Here is a 20,595-nt window from a genome sequence, read left to right as displayed (position 1 = left end):
TCCTTCCGGAATTTAACTACGGGCGTCCCTCGCAACCGTAGAGGAGTCCGCCCTCCTCGCGGATTTTAACTGCTTTGCATTAACAGACGATTCCACGCCATCGCTTACGGAGTTTAACTGTTTTATGTGATCACTTTTATCCCCTACCGGTACGCGTATATAAACAGAGGAGTCCGCACCCTCCTTACAGAGTTTAACTGTGTTTCATTAACAGACGATTCTGTATCATCGCTTGCGGAATTTAACTGTTTATGTGATCTGATCACCACTCACTCAGTACTGTTTACAAAGAAATTTTACTCACTGACTCGACTTCCTGTCTGTCTTCTTCGGGAAAATCTCGTCAACCAGACGATGCCAACGGTGGTCGACAATTGCAGACACGATCAATCGATCGGACCTTGGCCAAGGATTTACGTCTGGACTTGACGACCTCCGCTGGACACCTCCGGTATTGTTGAGATCCCGGACGAGCCCCCAGTCAATGTTGGGTATTTTCTCCTCCAAACATTCTTAAAACCTTTGATAAGACAAACAGAGTCAAGAAACACCAGTGAGACAGAAAGTCAAATTAATCACGCGCGGAGTGCAGTCCAGGCTGTACACCAAGGCTACATACACTAAAGTCTGGCTTGTGCTCCCGCTCTTTTTATTAGAGATGCCCTCATTACATCATAAAACTTGTCCTAAGGGGGGGGGGGACAACGCGAGACAAGTTTCTTCCCGTAACATAAACACATACGTCAATAAGCACAGCTGTAAGGAAAAACAGTTTCTTTCTTTTACTCTTATCGTCGGAGGTCAGCACATCTCGTTCGTCTGTTGCAGTTATCAGCTGTTGTGGATCTGCCTGGAGTGTCCTGGTCTTCTAAGCATCACATCACAACAGTCAAAACAACCTTCAGGTCTATTACTCCCAGTTCATGACTGACCCCGTCATGCTTCACTCCCAGTCGTTAGCGGCTACAAAAACAAGTTGTATAATAATAATAAGTACATCCAGCTCTTCATTCCCAGTTCAGATTGACCCAGCATGCTAAAACAAGGTTGAATAACATGTACATTCTCAGGGTTAGTGCAAACAGCACAACACCGTTCTCATGAGAAAGAAGACAAAGGTCCAAATGTTTAACAGTGATAACATATATACAAAATCTTTAACAACACCTCCATAAGGAACTTGAACTTTTTTTTATTTTTCTTGTATATCTCTTTGCTCTTGTGTTTTGTTCGTTTGTTGTTGCATTTGTTGAAATAAAGTTTAAAAAAAAAAAAAGATGTTGGTTGGGGAATCTTCCTGTCACGGCACAGATTGGATGGGAACTTATTACTTTGTATGGAGAGGGGGCGGGCTTTCAAATGACGTTGTCCCGGGCGGCTAAAGCCAGCAGCAGCCCTGTGTGTGTTGTGTCTTTGATGCCGCCTGAGTGCAACGCCTGCAAAATGATTCTTGGGTGTCAGAGAGAGATGTGTGTTTGGGCAACCAACTGAAATTATCGTACATATTGGATTTTTTCCCATTATTGATCGTACATCGTACAGAGGGCAAAACTATTGTACAAATACGATAATTATCGTACATCTGGCAACACTGCACCAGAGCCACCCATCCTCTGCGCTCCGGGACCTCCCACTTTACAAATTAAGCACTGCCTGCCACGAGATGCGATGTGTTTACGGCCATGTGAGAAGAACGTGAGCCAATGAAATTGCAACATGGGTAACCCTGTCACTCTGGCACGTCGAAAACAGAAAACGTGACGACTAAAATTATAGTATCGAGTTCGCAAAAAAAAATAGTGAATGATTTTGTTATATAAACAAAAATGCTAAATATTGGTAGGGACTATTTTGCCATCCCAACATAATGGTTGTGACTTGTCCCTATGGTCCATATGCAAACCTACACTCCTGTGTAAAACTATTGATGAGATACTCTATCTCACTTACAGAGTTTAGGTAGCTACTCTGCACTGTGTTGGTATATGGCATTAGAGAACATAAAGAAGGAATCATATCCTTAAACCTAGTTACAGCGCTTTCTGAAAGACTTCTAGTGTAATGAAACTTATTCCCCACTGCTGGGTAGTCCATCAGAGTAAATGTAAATGTTATTAAGAAATGATCAGACAGAAGGGAGTTTTCAGGGAATACTGTTAAGTCTTCAATTTCCATACCATAAGTCAGAACAAGATCTAAGATATGATTAAAGTGGTGGGTGGACTCATTTACTTTTTGAGCAAAGCCAATTGAGTCTAATAATAGATTAAATGCAGTGTTGAGGCTGTCATTCTCAGCATCTGTGTGGATGTTAAAATCGCCCACTATAATTATCTTATCTGAGCTAAGCACTAAGTCAGACAAAAGGTCTGAAAATTCACAGAGAAACTCACAGTAACGACCAGGTGGACGATAGATAATAACAAATAAAACTGGTTTTTGGGACTTCCAATTTTGATGGACAAGACTAAGAGTCAAGCTTTCAAATGAATTAAAGCTCTGTCTGGGTTTTTGATTAATTAATAAGCTGGAATGGAAGATTGCTGCTAATCCTCCGCCTCGGCCCGTGCTACGAGCATTCTAGTGTGACTCGGGGGTGTTGACTCATTTAAACTAACATATTCATCCTGCTGTAACCAGGTTTCTGTAAGGCAGAATAAATCAATATGTTGATCAATTATTATATCATTTACTAACAGGGACTTAGAAGAGACAGACCTAATGTTTAATAGACCACATTTAACTGTTTTAGTCTGTGGTGCAGTTGAAGGTGCTATATTGTTTTTTCTTTTTGAATTTTTATGCTTAAATAGATTTTTGCTGGTTATTGGTGGTCTGGGAGCAGGCACCGTCTCTACGGGGATGGGGTAATGAGGGGATGGCAGGGGGAGAGAAGCTGCAGAGAGGTGTGTAAGACTACAACTCTGCTTCCTGGTCCCAACCCTGGATAGTCACGGTTTGGAGGATTTAAGAAAATTGGCCAGATTTCTAGAAATGAGAGCTGCTCCATCCAAAGTGGGATGGATGCCGTCTCTCCTAACAAGACCAGGTTTTCCCCAGAAGCTTTGCCAATTATCTATGAAGCCCACCTCATTTTTTGGACACCACTCAGACAGCCAGCAATTCAAGGAGAACATGCGGCTAAACATGTCACTCCCGATTGAGGAGGGGCTCAGAGAAAACTACAGAGTCCGACATTGTTTTTGCAAAGTTACACACCGATTCAATGTTAATTTTAGTGACCTCCGATTGGCGTAACCGGGTGTCATTACTGCCGACGTGAATTACAATCTTACCAAATTTACGCTTAGCCTTAGCCAGCAGTTTCAAATTTCCTTCAGTGTCACCTGCTCTGGCCCCCGGAAGACAATTGACTATGGTTGCTGGTGTCGCTAACTTCACATTTCTCAAAACAGAGTCGCCAATAACCAGAGTTTGATCCTCGGCGGGTGTGTCGTCGAGTGGAAAAAACGGTTAGAAATGTGAACGGGTTGGCGGTGTACACAGGGCTTCTGTTTAGGACTACGCTTCCTCCTCACAGTCACCCAGTCGGCCTGCTTTCCCGGCTGCTCGGGATCTGCCAGAGGGAAACTAATGGCGGCTAAGCTACCTTGGTCCGCACCGACTATAGGGGCCTGGCTAGCTGTAGAATTTTCCATGGTGCGGAGCCGAGTCTCCAATTCGCCCAGCCTGGCCTCCAAAGCTACGAATAAGCTACACTTATTACAAGTACCATTACTGCTAAAGGAGGCCGAGGAATAACTAAACATTTCACACCCAGAGCAGAAAAGTGCAGGAGAGACAGGAGAAGCCGCCATGCTAAACCGGCTAAGAGCAGTAGCTGCGCTAAGCTAGCGGATTCCTAAAAACACACAAAGTGAATAATGTGTAAATAATTTAGAGGTGATTCAGCAGAAGGAGTGCTTTAGTTAAGGCACGTAAAGATTACACTGTGAAACAAATCGTTATCTAGGTAACTAGATCAATCTAACTGCGCAGATTAAACAGCTAACAGATACAGAAAAACACTGCTGTGCTCCGGAACAGGAAGTGATACAATACCGCAGTGAGAGCCAACCACCAGTAGAGGCAAGCAAGGATAACTTTTCAGTTATCTGATATCTGTTATCGAAGTTAATTTTTGGTTATCTGTGCCCACTACTATATATATATATATATATATATATATATATATATATATATATATATATATATATATATATATATATACTGATTAATATATTATGGTAGATTATGGTTTTATATGTATATAAAAACAAATTCAATAAGCGTTTGTTGAAATCAGCTAAATGTTAGCTAACCTAATCAGCTTGCTTACGAGAGCCATTGTAGCAACTGGGCTAGGCTAACTAATGTGATCACTAGCCAAATCAAGGTAATAATGACCTGAAAAGAATACATTTGTGCTGATGAGTTTGTATAATTGTGTGCCAGCCCTGTGACAGACTGGCGGCCTGTCTACTGTGAACCCCGCCTTCCGCCGAGTGACCGATAGGATAGGCTCCACCCCCCATGGCCTTTAACTGGAATAAGTGGGTATAGAAAATGATTGAGTGAATGAATGAATGTCTTATGAGTGATTTTTGTTTGCAGTTCTTTGTACTCTGATTAGTTAATAAAATGAAGGCGTGACACAGCACGGACTTCAGCGGTTTGAATGCGCTTTGTGACTCTGCATTCATTTACATGCTGAAGTGGTGAAATACTTCTGAGAGTACAGATTGATGAACCTGGTGATTTCTGAGTTGTTACAGGTGAAGACGTAACAAGCAAAGTGACAAAACAAATTAGCGAGATCATTTTCACTAATCCTGTTTACTTGTTGTCAGGGTTAACTCTGAATCTTCCTGTTAAACAGTTTAACAGTCTTCCTGTTAAAAGGGAGTTTTTCCTTCCCACTGTCGCCAAGTGCTTGCTCACGGGGGTCGTTTTGACCGTTGGGGTTTTTAAGTAATTATTGTATGGCCCCTACAATATAAAGCGCCTTGGGGCAACTGTTTGTTGTGATTTGGCACTATATAAATAAAATTGATTGAAATTGATTGATTGATTGAATCCGGAACATGTTGATGGCGGCGAGCAGCCGCATCTCAGACGTATGAGACAAAGCCACAGCGTTATCAACGTGGCAGTGGAGCTTCAGAGACAGATACACGTTCTCAAGATGTGTATCTGAACTGCTGGGATCCAGTGGGTCCAGCTGGTCCAGGGTCAGTCTTAATGGTGGGTTTTATTGAGCCTGAGGGTTAGTGGGTCTGTAAAGAAGCGAGTGTGACTGAGGACGGAGCCCGCCGCCATGAGGTCACATCGTTATCGGCATGTTCTGGTCTGGACGGTTCTTGACTGCAGGATGGATTAATCGCCGGTGCTGATTCGTCTAAGACGTTCATATGGCAGGTAAGTCTCTGAGAGCCGCCGTCTGAGACCCTGAGCTGGCGGGGCTTTACGCACCAGCTCAGGAATGTACCTGCGCTCAGCGGCACGAAACTTATCAAATCAAAAATGTGATACACATTATGAAACTGAAAAATGGATCAGGATGTGCAGAGTACCAGGGGTCACCGAGGTCAAAGGTCACCTGCCCCACCCTCTCTGCTCCACCCCCTGCTAATTAACAATCACGTGTGCACAGCCAATCAAGAGGCAGGAAACACCAGTCTTGACAAATGAGCTGTGAGCTGTGAGAATCGTGAATTATTCTGCAAACATAACAGTCATCGGGGTCGATATGAAACAGATCTCTCTGTGCCATCCTTCTGATCGGCTCAGGACAACCTGCTCCCTGCAGGTATGTCAGCTTAATTCAGACTGATTAACTTTGGCAGACAATGGTTCATCCTCACCTCTATCTGCTGCAGCCAGGTCACATGTAGATGTGTCCTTTAGCCTTCTTCAGCTGCTGAGGTCCTCAACACTGAGGCGTCATCCACAGAGAGTTACATCACATAGGCATAATGTGACAGCTGACGTTCCACGACAGTGCAGGTGATACTCCTCATCGTACACCTTGTTTACACTGAGTCCACACATCACCCTCTATCACCCTCCATCACCCTCTATCACTCTCATCACTCTCCATTACTCTCTATCACTCTCTATCACTCTCCATCAGTCTCCATCACTCTCCATTACTCTCTATCACTCTCTATCACTCTCCATCAGTCTCCATCACTCTCCATTACTCTCTATCACTCTCTATCAGTCTCCATCACTCTCCATTACTCTCTATCACTCTCTATCACTCTCCATCAGTCTCCATCACTCTCCATTACTCTCTATCACTCTCTATCAGTCTCCATCAGTCTCCATCACTCTCCATCAGTCTCCATCACTCTCCATCACTCTCCATCAGTCTCCATCACTCTCCATTACTCTCTATCACTCTCTATCAGTCTCCATCACTCTCCATTACTCTCTATCACTCTCTATCAGTCTCCATCAGTCTCCATCACTCTCCATCAGTCTCCATCACTCTCCATTACTCTCTATCACTCTCTATCAGTCTCCATCAGTCTCCATCACTCTCCATCAGTCTCCATCACTCTCCATCAGTCTCCATCACTCTCTATCACTCTCTATCAGTCTCCATCAGTCTCCATCACTCTCCATTACTCTCTATCACTCTCTATCAGTCTCCATCAGTCTCCATCACTCTCCATCAGTCTCCATCACTCTCCATTACTTGCCATTATGCTCCATTACTCTCTATCACTCCCCATCATTCTACATCACCCTCCATCACTCTCATCACCCTCCATCATTGTACATCACCCTCCATCACTCTCATCACCCTCCATCACTCTCATCACCCTCCATCACTCTCCATTACTCTCTATCACTCTCCATCACCTTCTATCAGTCTCCATTACTTGATATCACTCTCCATTACTCAGTTACTCTCATTTACTCTCCATCACTCTCCAACAGTCTCTATTACTCTCTGTCACTCTCCATCTAACCCAGTGTCACGGCAGCAGCACAAAATATACATTAATCTATTGTTTCGTGATTATTGTGATGAAAAGCGCCTCTTTTTTGTCACCGTAGCACAAATTCATTCTAATTCATTCCGTGATGGCTGCACGAATTTAAAAGTGAAGTGGGGGGGTGGGGGTGGGAGTGCTGGTGGTTATGGTTAGGGTTGGGGGAAGGAGTAGGATTAGGTTATGATTAAGGTTAGGGTTGGGGGTAGGAGTAGGGTTAGTAATAGTGAGTTAAAAAAAAGTCACGAAAATTTGACTCATTTCGTGACGGGAACATGAAAAAAAACAAAACATGACACTGGGCTGCTCCATCAGTGTCCATTACTCTCTGTTAGTCTCCATCACTCTCCATCGGTTTCCAACAGGTGCGAGAGTGTATTGAACTGTTTAAAGCACTCACAGCAGTTGTGTGACCGGCTAAAGGATACACGGGTCTCTTAATAGGTCTCGTTAACTCTCACGGGTCCCAGCTCACTCCCAGCCTGATCCTATTGGTTGTTATAGACTCTCAATTTACTCTGCATTGGGTTGCTTCAATGATTGCGAATATTAACATTTATTTCACTCACACAATTCAGTCGCAATGCACTTTTGGTGTAAACACAAATAACAGATCAAACTGGAGACCAGCCACACTCGATAGCACAGTTACCAACACACCAGCTCCCAGATCACTGGGACCTCCTCAGACCCTAAACTTCACGGGAAGTAGTTTTTGAAGAAAGTGATGTTCCCATATGGGAACATCACTTTCAGCTTGGATCCTGCCTCTGGTGAAAATAGAAACGGTGGGACAGCTTGAATCATCAGTCTCCATCAGTTTCCATCAGTCTCCATCACTCTCTATCAGTCTCTATCACCCTCCATCACCCTCTATCACTCTCATCACTCTCCATCAGTCTCCATCAGTCTCCATCACTCTCAATCACTCTCCATCAGTGTCCATCACTCTCTATCAGTCTCCATCACTCTCCATCAGTCTCCATCACTCTCTATCAGTCTCCATCACTCTCCATCACTGTCCATCAGTCTCCATCACTCTCAATCACTCTCCATCAGTGTCCATCACTCTCTATCAGTCTCCATCACTCTCCATCAGTCTCCATCACTCTCTATCAGTCTCCATCACTCTCCATCAGTCTCCATCACTCTCCATCAGTCCCCATCACTCTCTATCAGTCTCCATCAGTCTCCATCAGTCTCCATCAGTCTCCATCACTCTCAATCACTCTCCATCAGTGTCCATCACTCTCTATCAGTCTCCATCACTCTCCATCAGTCTCCATCACTCTCTATCAGTCTCCATCACTCTCCATCAGTCTCCATCACTCTCCATCAGTGTCCATCACTCTCCATCAGTCTCCATCAGTCTCCATCACTCTCCATCAGTGTCCATCACTCTCCATCAGTCTCCATCACTCTCCATCACTCTCCATCAGTCTCCATCACTCTCCATCAGTCTCCATCAGTCTCCATCACTCTCCATCAGTCTCCATCACGCTCCATCAGTCTCCATCACTCTCTATCAGTCTTCATGACTCTCCATCAGTCTCCAACACTCTCCATCAGTCTCCATCAGTGTCCATCACTCTCCATCACTCTCCATCAGTCTCCATCACTCTCTATCAGTCTCCAACAGTCTCCATCAGTCTCCATCACTCTCCATCAGTGTCCATCACTCTCTATCAGTCTCCATCACTCTCCATCAGTCTCCATCACTCTCTATCAGTCTCCATCACTCTCCATCAGTCTCCATCACTCTCCATCAGTCTCCATCACTCTCAATCACTCTCCATCAGTGTCCATCACTCTCTATCAGTCTCCATCACTCTCCATCAGTCTCCATCACTCTCTATCAGTCTCCATCACTCTCCATCAGTCTCCATCAGTCTCCATCACTCTCCATCAGTGTCCATCACTCTCCATCAGTCTCCATCAGTCTCCATCACTCTCCATCAGTGTCCATCACTCTCCATCAGTCTCCATCAGTCTCCATCACTCTCTATCACTCTCCATCAGTCTCCATCACTCTCCATCAGTCTCCATCACTCTCCATCAGTCTCCATCACGCTCCATCACTCTCCATCAGTCTCCATCACTCTCTATCAGTCTCCATCAGTCTCCATCAGTGTCCATCACTCTCTATCAGTCTCCATCACTCTCTATCAGTCTCCATCAGTCTCCATCACTCTCCATCAGTCTCCATCACTCTCTATCAGTCTCCATCAGTCTCCATCAGTCTCCATCACTCTCCATCAGTGTCCATCACTCTCTATCACTCTCCATCACTCTCCATCACTCTCCATTACTCTCTATCACTCTCCATTATTCTCCATCACTCCCCATCAGTCTCCATCAGTCTCCATTATTCTCCATCAGTCTCCATCACTCTCCATCACTCTCCATCACTCTCTATCAGTCTCCATCAGTCTCCATTACTCTCTATCACTCTTCATCACTCTCCATCAGTCTCCATCACTCTCTATCAGTCTCTATCACTCTCCATCAGTGTCCATCACTCTCCATTACTCTCTATCACTCTCCATCACTTGCCATTATGCTCCATTACTCTCTATCACTCCCCATCATTCTACATCACCCTCCATCACTCTCCATTACTCTCTATCACTCCCCATTATTCTCCATCACTCTCATCACTCTCCATCACTCTCCATTACTCTCTATCACTCTCCATCACCTTCTATCAGTCTCCATTACTTCATATCACTCTCCATTACTCAGTTACTCTCATTTACTCTCCATCACTCTCCAACAGTCTCTATTACTCTCTGTCACTCTCCATCTAACCCAGTGTCACGGCAGCAGCACAAAATATACATTAATCTATTGTTTCGTGATTATTGTGATGAAAAGCGCCTCTTTTTTGTCACCGTAGCACAAATTCATTCTAATTCATTCCGTGATGGCTGCACGAATTTAAAAGTGAAGTGGGGGGGTGGGGGTGGGAGTGCTGGTGGTTATGGTTAGGGTTGGGGGAAGGAGTAGGATTAGGTTATGATTAAGGTTAGGGTTGGGGGTAGGAGTAGGAGTAGGGTTAGTAATAGTGAGTTAAAAAAAGTCATGAAAATTTGACTCATTTTGTGACGGGAACATGAAAAAAAAACAAAACATGAGACTGGGCTGCTCCATCAGTGTCCATTACTCTCTGTTAGTCTCCATCACTCTCCATCGGTTTCCAACAGGTGCGAGAGTGTATTGAACTGTTTAAAGCACTCACAGCAGTTGTGTGACCGGCTAAGGATACACGGGTCTCTTAATAGGTCTCGTTAACTCTCACGGGTCCCAGCTCACTCCCAACCTGATCCTATTGGTTGTTATAGACTCTCAATTGACTCTGCATGGGGTTGCTTCAATGATTGTGGATATTCACATATATTTCACTCACACAATTCAGTCGCAATGCACTTTTGGTGTAAACACAAAAAAAAGATCAAACTGGAGACCAGCCACACTCGATAGCACAGTTACCAACACACCAGCTCCCAGATCACTGGGACCTCCTCAGACCCTAAAGTTCACGGGAAGTAGTTTTTGAAGAAAGTGATGTTCCCATATGGGGACATATTCAGGAAAGAACTAGTCCAGTAAATCATTAAACAGCTTGGATCCTGCCTCTGGTGAAAATAGAAACGGTGAGACAGCTCTTGTTTGAAAAGCTCCTGATGGGAACCCAGTCAGTCTGGAGGTTCAGTTTGGAGCAGCAGGCCAACGTGTTAAACAATGAGACTCCTCTTCAACATCAAATGATCCATCTGTAGGGGAACAAAAAAAATCCGCAGGAGCTCTGAATAAATACGTTTAGCAGTCACTGCGGAGGTCCATGTGAAGCGAGCTGGATGAAGGAAACGTGCAGACGTTCTTTTGAGTGCAGCTTCTCGTCGGGGTGCTGGGCTGTGAACACTCACATGCTTCACATTAGTCTGAACCTCATTTCCTCCACTCTTGGGGTCTGAACCATTTGGCACTTGATTATAAACAGGCCGGGTCCAGGCTTATGGAGGGCGGGGCATCTGTGAGCGTATATATGCATCCATGCGTGCACAGATGGAACCATTTGGTGCCGTAAGGAACTCACATAAACAAGAATGAACACACATACAGTACAGGGAACAATAAATAAATGATTTGGGTGGAATTTGACCTGGGGATCGTTAAGAATTGTTGGCGCTGTATCATCTTTACAGTGATTTCTTGAAGATTCTGTAGCTACAACTGAGCTGTGAGAGTTCAAGGATCTTCTGTCTTAATCAGTTAAATGAATATTCTTCTAGTTGAATGGACCTGCCCAACCCTACATTTAAAGTAGGATCTTCTGTTGTAGTCATAACTGTAGCACAGTTTTTCTCAAACTGGTCCTCAAGGACCATCAAACCGTGTTGATTGGTTTCATACCTGAATGAGTTAATCAGCTTGTGGCAGAGCAGGTAGAGATGGACAAATCTCTGTAGGTTCGGTGGTCCTTGAGGAATGGTTTTAGAACCACTGCTAACCCTATCTCTAATCATTTGCCAGCTTCAACTGAGAGGATCCTCAGGCTGTTGGTTATGACTGCAAATCCTCATTCAGATGCAGGAAATTTGATTCTGCAGTTGCTATTGTATTGTTTTTTTTTTTTAACTTGAGGTTAAATTAAAATCCCTCTTCTTCCTGTTTTGTGGGTCCATCCTCAGCATCTGTCTCCTGATCTAACCCACAGTCCTTCATCTGCGCGTGCCCGAACCATCTCTCTCACCTCTGACTGAGTCTCCAAACCAGCCAACCTAAACCAAACCCTCATGTCCTCACGCATCACTCCCAAGCTCAAATCTTTTATTTCCAACTCTGCCTCCAAAAAAGTACTTTAAATGGTGGTACCATATTGAAGAAATGAAATAAAAACTACACAAATGCACAGTTTTAGTTGTCAAACTGAACAAAAACATGCTTGATAGAGTGGTGATGGTAAATAATAACTTATGATATTTGAGTCATAACGTTGAATGTTTTATGAAGCTTGCGATCGCCTTCGTGGTGTCGCTCAGAGATGTTGATGATCTGTATGTTTGCTGGTGATGGTGTAACACGCCCTCTGGGTGGACCGTGTAGGAACGCAAATGCACGGCAACACGTGATGAACTGAAGATTTCATGTGGGACAAAAATAAAAGATGTTAATGAAAAGCAGACTTGGTCTTGGTGGGGGAGTTTGGGTAGAGCTGCTCGACTCTTCTCCTCATCATCTTCAACTGGCAGCACCACCTTAGATGTGGCTTACAGGTCACAGGAAATGACATCATTAGGCAATAAAGTGAGGCAGATGGTGAGGTCTGTTATACGAAAGGTCATTGACAGTCTGGACATGATTAGTATGTGCTTTAGATGCGTCTCTTTTAAATGAATTTGTCTGCTGGACCTGCAGGATTCTCTGGAATGCCGCAGAATGTCCTCAGCCCACTGCAGGAACCCAAACCCTTTCATGTTGGAACTGCAGAAGCCATTTATTCAGGATTAATCATCTCATTTTGCACAGACTGGTCAAGAGCAGCACAGGAGGCTGCATGCAGACGATCAGACGTCTGTATATTACAAACTGACAAAGTTCTTAATGTGAGCTGTCAGTCACAGGGTGTGAGGTCATCCTGCAGAGGGACAGCTTCAATGTCAGGGTCACTTCTTCCAATTGAGGAGTCAGATGGTTGAAGAATTACATCCTTGTGTGTGTGTGTGTGTGTGTGTGTGTGTGTGTGTGTGTGTGTGTGTGTGTGTGTGTGTGTGTGTGTGTGTGTGTGTGTGTGTGTGTGTGTGTGTGTGTGTGTGTGTGTGTGTGTGTGTGTGTTTCTCATGTCCAGGGTTATGTTGTTATTTTATTGAGAAAAATCAGCAGGAGATGAGAAGAAGAATTCTTCCTTGAAGAATTTAGAATTTTCTCCTTCATTTCTGATACATTTTAATGTTGATGGTTTTGTTTTATTATTCTAAGCACGGTTTATACCACTTCGCTTCCTTGTGAAAGTTTGAATTTTGTGGAACAATATAAACTTTTGGTGGCGACAACAGTGAAATTCTCCCAAAATAAGCCATGTTCCCCAACTGCAAGATTTTACTGAGAAAAATTTCACCAAAACAGGAAAAAATTCAGTCAAATTTAGACATTGTTGTAAAGCTTTTGAGAGAACCTCAACTACCAGCAAAAATATTTCTATCAGTGTGTAAATTACCATCTGCCAAGACGTTTGACACTGTGAACATTTCACCTGATCCTTCAGGTTTCATTCCAAAGTCTCTTTACACAGCAGTGTCAATGCTAAAATGACTCTTAGAAAATTCACAGCTGTTGGTTAAGAGTTTTATTTTTCAGGATGTCGTCATTTTGTTCAGCTGCTTCGTGTGAGGAAACAGTTTGGAGGATAAACCCCTGATGAGCTCGGCCTCTGGCGCTCTGGTTTTAAAATACCCCCCACACACACATATGATTTACAGTTTAATTGTGCAGTTCCAAAGACTTATAAATGAAGAGGAAATTTAGTCTTAATTTAAGGATCATAGTGAACGGCGACCGTCCTTAAGGCCGGTTGGGTTCATCAGGACTGAACCTCGTCCTCAAACACACAAACCAGTTGTTTTTACACTGAAAAGGTCTGAAAGTTCTGAAGAGCCACATAGGAAGTCCAGTTGGTTTTGGTCCACATCGGAGAATGTGCTGCTGATGTTGGTCCAGAGGGACTGAGCGCACAGCTGCAGGATCAAACCACGATGAGCGTTTCACAGTTTGGATGTTGTATATGTTGGTGCTGGTGAGTGTTTATGCTCGGCATGTGAATGTGAGCGCACGGACACGTCCAGCTGCTCGTCTCAGTCGGACATATGAAGACACGAACTTGGCCAGTAAGATGAATCCTAATCCAGTGATTATAGATTGATGGACTGTCTGCAGATGACTGTGAAAACAGAGACAGCACATACATGGACATACTGTGTGTGTTCAGAAGCTGGGTGATGTACACACACACGCCATCATGGAGGTGTGCTGTATGATCATCTTTGCACAAGTCCAAAGGTCAACCTGGTGCCTCCGCTTTTTCTGTACAGTGGTGAGCCTGGGACTCAAACAGACGACCGAACGTGATAACTGGATGTCTTTGGTCTCTTCAGCGTATCCTTTGGTCCCACTGGAGTGACCTTGTGTTTAAAAAAGGTTAATTTCACACACTCAGATGAGGAGGGTCACAGACACTGTGAGGGAACATCACGCCCCACATTTTGTCCACATGGTGTGTTTCTCTGGATATGATCCAGCACACAGGTGTGTCAGTGTTGAGGACTGCAGCAGCCAGACAAGATCAAGGACACACCCACGCATCACTTGGGTGCAGCAGATAGATGGTTACTCTGGAGAGGTGGGGCTGGACCGGCAGTCTGCCTCGGTGGTTACCGTCAGTTTTTGCTCCTCAAGCTGACCCAACCTGATGTCTGCCTGTGGTTTGTGGTTTGGTCATCTGCATTCCTCTGAAGTTTGGTTTTCAGCTGCCTGAGGTTCATCCTCACAGCCCTGAGGTTCGGGGCTCCACTGGGTGTTACAGTGATTCGTTTCAGTGTTAAAGGCTCGTTTTGGAGACGTTGCACTGCTCAGCTGATGATTTATCATCTGCGCTCTCTGTTTATGGTCTTGTGTAGTTGTGGCGATGAATCCAGGACTTTTAAGAATTACAGTGATACTCATGTTACACAAGCCAGTTTTCAAGTTAAAAAGTTTAAAAGTTTTCAAGCTTAAACATGTCAACAGGCTCCTGACAGTCTGGTTTCTAATCTGGGTTTGCTCAGGATTATTGGAGGATTCTGCAAGGCAGCAGATTATCTTCTTGGGTGTTTTTAAAGTTCAGTGTCAAAGTTTTATAAAGGTATTTTTGTCAGATCCACACGGCGCAAAGACCGTACACTCAGGTTCCAGTTTAACTCACAGTGAATAAAAAGTAAGACATGTTTGCATCCAACAGTGAGGCTGTTTCTCCATCTTCTTGTTGTTGATGATGATGTTGTTGCTGTTGATGTTGTTGTTGTTGATGATGTTGCTGTTGAGGTTGTTGTTGATGTCGTTGTTGTTGTTCTTGAGGTTGTTGTTGTTGATGATGTTGTTGATGTCATTGTTGTTGATCATGTTGTTGTTGTTGAGGTTGTTGTTGTTGACGTTGTTGTTGTTGATAATGTTGTTGTTGATGTTGTTGTTGCTGTTGATGTTGTTGTTAATGATGTTGTTGTTAATGATGTTGTTGTTGTTGAGGATGTTGAATTGAATTGAATAAGATTTATTTTGAACATAACAAAAGAAAACAACAGAATGTAAAATTAAAGTTGGTTCAAAAAGGTGTGAGAAGTCGAAACTTATCTAAACCCACCCCTTCTCCCTCTATAATGATTGATATCCGTCCCTGTTTCCTTAAAAATACTACTACTGACAATCATGATAATAATAATAATAACAATAATAATAATAATAATAATAATAATAATGATGATGATGATGATACAATACAATTTTAGAAAAAAAAGACATAAAGAACCTGACAAAACAAAACACAACAGAAAAGACAGACCCAACTAACACTGAACATAAATAAATCCATAAAACAAATATAGAAATAAATAATCAGTAACAGTTTCCTGTGAACACCTAGTGACTCTCACACGTCATCCCTGTATCCTGTGAAAACATTCTTTATATTTTGTTTTAAACTGTTCTGACGCTGCTTTAACTCCTCATTCATACTGTTCCACAGTCTGACCCCACAGAATGAAATGCAGAATCGTTTCTCGTTTGTGCGGATTTTGTTCCTTTTGAAGTTGTATTTCCTTCGTAAAGGATATCCCCCCCTCTCGATCCTTGAACAATTTCTGTATGTTTTTTGGTAAAAGGTCATTTTTTTGCCTTTTAGAAGATCTGTGCTGTTTGGAATTTTACTATGTCTGTTAATTTTAATAGTTTTGATTTTAAGAAGAGTGAGTGAGTTTGGTCTTGATAGCTGACATTATGAATGACCCATATTGCCCTTTTTTGAAGAATAATTAGTGATTTCATTGAACTCATATAGTTATTACCCCAAATTTCTATACAGTAATTGAAATACGGTAAGACAATGAAACAGTGTAAGATGTGGAGTGATTTATGATCCAGAACATGTTTTGCTTTGTTTAACGATGAAATGCTTCTTGATACTTTGTTTTATTTGATGAGTGGTTTCCAACTGATTTCCTCATCTAAGCATGTTGTTGATGATGTTGTTGTTGTTATTGATGTCGATGATGTTGTTGTTGTTAATGTCGATGATGTTGTTGTTGTTGTTGATGTTGTTATTGATGTTGTTGTTGTTGATGATGAGTGGCAAGACTTCAGGGGAACTAATTAGCTATTTTTCCCCAAATGTGTTGCAAAGGTTGAGTCTGGCCTGGAGCAGATGTCATAAACTTTGGCTGCACATCCATTTAAAAACAAATCGGCACACAATACTAAAAGTTTTCAAAAAGAGAACAAATAACGAAAAAATCCCTGCAACATAATGGCAGAGACGTCAGGCTTCATATGACAGACTGTTGTTAGACTGTTTGGTGAATGTTTAGACTGTCTCCAGTAGAATTCTTTTAAAGTGGGTGTTCAGGCTCCATCTAACTACACGGACATGACTGAACCTATGGATAACACTGAGTCAAATGCCTGTAACTTGAACAAAGAAAGGTGGACAAAGTCCCCTAAACGTGTCCCAGATGTGACAATCAGAACAATAAGACAATATTTAGTAGAGAACAGTGGCGCCGTGATCCTGGACGCACTGTGTGTACGTTTTGTCACGGGTTTATTCATGAAAAACCTTCAGTGTTACAACAGTAAAATCAGCTTGTGTGAAACTACATTTAGTGTCTTGATTCAAACGCGTTTCGCACAAAGGACACCTGTGTTTGGGAGGAAAGTCAGAAAAACAGCGGAGTTTTCCATCAGGAAGTGTCGTCATGTAGATTACAAAAAGCTTATAGTTAGGGCTGGATCAGGTGACCCTGAACCATCCCTTAGTTATGCTGCTATAGACGTAGACTGCTGGGGGGTTCCCATGATGCACTGTTTCTTTCTCTTTTTGCTCTGTATGCACCACTCTGCATTTAATCATTAGTGATTGATCTCTGCTCCCCTCCACAGCATGTCTTTTTCGTGATTCTCTCCCTCAGCCCCAACCAGTCCCAGCAGAAGACTGCCCCTCCCTGAGCCTGGTTCTGCTGGAGGTTTCTTCCTGTTAAAAGGGAGTTTTTCCTTCCCACTGTAGCCAAGTGCTTGCTCACAGGGGGTCGTTTTGACCGTTGGGGTTTTTACATAATTATTGTATGGCCTTGCCTTACAATATAAAGCGCCTTGGGGCAACTGTTTGTTGTGATTTGGCGCTATATAAATAAAATTGATTTGATTTGATTTGATTTCATTTTTTGGCAGATTGCCAGCTCTGTACTTTATAAATAAGCCTGTTAGGAGGCGAGCCACGGATTGAGCAGTTTCATCATGTTTTAGCACTTTTTTGGATTGTGGGTGGTCGTAGTACAACAGCGCCCTGTGGAATAAGAGCCGCTCCTCGTAGGATAGGCCCTGAATAGGCCCTTAACGCTCCCCATGCCGACAGCGGAGTTCATGCTTAGTCACATTAGATTTACACACTGCTGAGCATGTGCATTGAGAATGTAATACTGCTCTATTCAAGTTCCCATACTTTCTAAAATTGGTTTGGTTTTGAGTGTATTATGTGTGTCACGTATTCCAAGGATACCATGTCAGACGGGACTTCATGCCGACCCTCAGCCGTTGGTTCTTTTTCACTAATCCACTGCAAAAGACACTCTTCGTGGTTGCATATATAAAAATACAGTACAGTCCGTGATTTTTTTTTTTTTAACATTACGTCTGGCAGGAAGGCCTAGATTAAAGACTTTTGGTCCATCCCTAGTTTCAGTTCTAGTATGTTTTCAGTTTCTATTAATACACTGGACCAATACCTCTGCAGCTTGCAGCATGACCAGAGACAGCGGGTTAGAGGTCCCACTTCTGTTTTACATTTAAGGTACATTTGACAAAGTGGGTTAAAATGACGTCTGCAGTTTGGGGATATACACTTTCTATATCAAATCTTAAACTGTATTGATTTGGCAGGATTACAAAGTAAAACTGATTTAGCGTACGTCCTTATCTCGCCCCACTCAGTGTTATTGGTTGTAACAGAGGGTACTCTCTCTCTCACTCCCAGTTTTCTCTGAGTTCTTAGGAGAGACAGCCCACACAGCTCTGTAGAGGAGGCTGACAAACATCTGAACAACAATTTCTCAACAGGAGACACATCAGGATGATAAGTTATTGTTGTACTGTGCCCTGAATAATGTCTTATCTGTAAATGATGAATGGGGACATTGTATTTCCCAACCATCTGAACAAACAACATTAATATATTTTCAGTAATTAAATTTACTGTTAGTAAGTTAATGCCATAATTACCCCACTGTCTGAAGCCAGCATCAAGTCGTCCTGGTTGTTAGTCAGGATTCCCCTCCAGTCTACGCATTAGTCACCACAGACATTTCTAAAAGGACTGTTTATAACATTACGTAGTTAAAGACATGGGACAGATGAGTAGAACTGATTTTCACAAAAGCTTTTAAAAGGTTTCAGTGCAGCCGGTCTGCTCCGTGTGTCAGCCTGACCTTGTCAGGTCTCAGGAGAGTGGGTCTTGTTAGTACTTGCTGCAGTACAAATCCCAATGCGGATCCGGTTGTATCGGCTCTGGTAACCCTGTGCAAAACGAAAGCAACTGAAAGGACAACAAGGTTTAAATGTGACCTGAAAGAGGAAAAATCTGGGAAAGCCAGAAAAAATGAAGTTATGACCTTTTTTCAAATATATTTTTAAGTGAACAGATTTTGACAAAACCTGTTGGTGTTATGTGTCGGACGCAGCTCGGAGAACCGACCAGCGTTTGAAGGACCCAGTATGAAATAAGCAGAGCACGGTTCAAAGGCTAACTGAATTTAATACATAACAGTGATAATACAAAAAGGTGCGGTCTGGCGTGGTGCGCTCCCAGCAGCGCTAACGGTCTGGAGCCAGAAGCTGTTTCGGACCCAAGGACCCCGCCGACACCCCCCAGGTGGCCGCAACAACCGAGTCTGTGAAAGAAGGAACCATTATGTGAGTCCACACTCTACACACAGAACACTTAAAGGTGTACAAACAGCAAACACTTCCTGGCTTGATTACTGATCAGCTTCCAACCTGCAGGCATGGAACATCCAGTTCACAAAACTCCACCGCAGTGGAAGCTGATACATGACTAACAAACAGCTCAATACAATAAGGTGTGAGGGACACCACATTTACTGACTGTATAACTGTTAGTCACAAAATCTAACATACCTCAGGAAGTGTGCTGACGAGCGTGAGACCTCACCCCCTCCTCTTTCACAGACTGTGCATCAAACCTGGACGTTTCTCAGCATCCGCTGCTGATGAGATGGCTCCCGAGACGACGATCTCACCCGTCTGGTCACAAGGTCGAGTCTCTGGCAAATACGCACTGTGCACTCCAGTCTTAAATGCCAACATGCTCCAATCCATCCAGATGCACCTCAGCTGTGAGTCCTGACGAGTCGCAGGTGATCAGGGTGAGGTCCTGACAGCCTCAGCAACACAGCCACTCAGTCCCAAATGCACGCCACCTGGGAGGAAAACAAACAGACAAACAAACCGGCAGCCAGGCCCCCCCCAGCCATATAACAGTTGGACCTGGACCCAGAGGACATTTAATTATTATTATTTTGAACATTGTGAGATAGGACGGTTTGTTGGACGTGTGTGATCTAAGGTCTTTTCTGGTCTAATTCATAGCTTTTCCCAGGGTGACCCTTAAAACGTCTTAAAAGGCATGGAATTTGTTCATCTAAAAATAAAGCTTAATTGGTGTTAAACTGTCTTAATCCAGTCTTTCAAAAGTCTTAAAAATGCCAAGACATGGGAAGTAGGATTTTATTCATGCCTTCTTTTGACATTGCAATTAAAAAATATCAAAAACAAATGGTAATTGTTTTTTTTTCAATAATTTAGTCAAAGCCTGATAGAACACAACACAAAGTGAGATGATGAAACAAACAAATCGCTTTTGTTTGCTGTATGTTTGAACACTCGGTACAGAGTCACTTTCAACTAACTCAGCGTAACTTGTGTGATGACACGGGGAAGAGAAAATTTAATAAAAATTTGATGGTCAAGGAAAATTTTGCAGCTTGACTTAAACCAGGAACCATGTTCTAAAAAAGTCCCTTCAGCTTGTTTCACTTGGGGTCACCTCAGCAGGTCTGACGTGGATCTGTAGGTTGATTTTGCACAAGTTTAACACTGGATGCCCTTCCTGACACAACATGGAGAATGGACAGGGGAGGTCTTGAACTGGGAACCTGTGCACTGACCACTTGGTCACCACGCCTTTTGTTCTTCAGTTTTCGATATTGTAATGTTTGCCTTCAATTCATTCTAACTGGTATTAAATTTTTTTTAAAAAGTCTTAAATCTATGTTTC

This window comes from Thalassophryne amazonica, chromosome 7 (genome assembly GCF_902500255.1).
Source record: "Thalassophryne amazonica chromosome 7, fThaAma1.1, whole genome shotgun sequence".
NCBI classification, from domain to species: domain Eukaryota; kingdom Metazoa; phylum Chordata; class Actinopteri; order Batrachoidiformes; family Batrachoididae; genus Thalassophryne; species Thalassophryne amazonica.
This window is presented reverse-complemented; position numbering follows the sequence as displayed.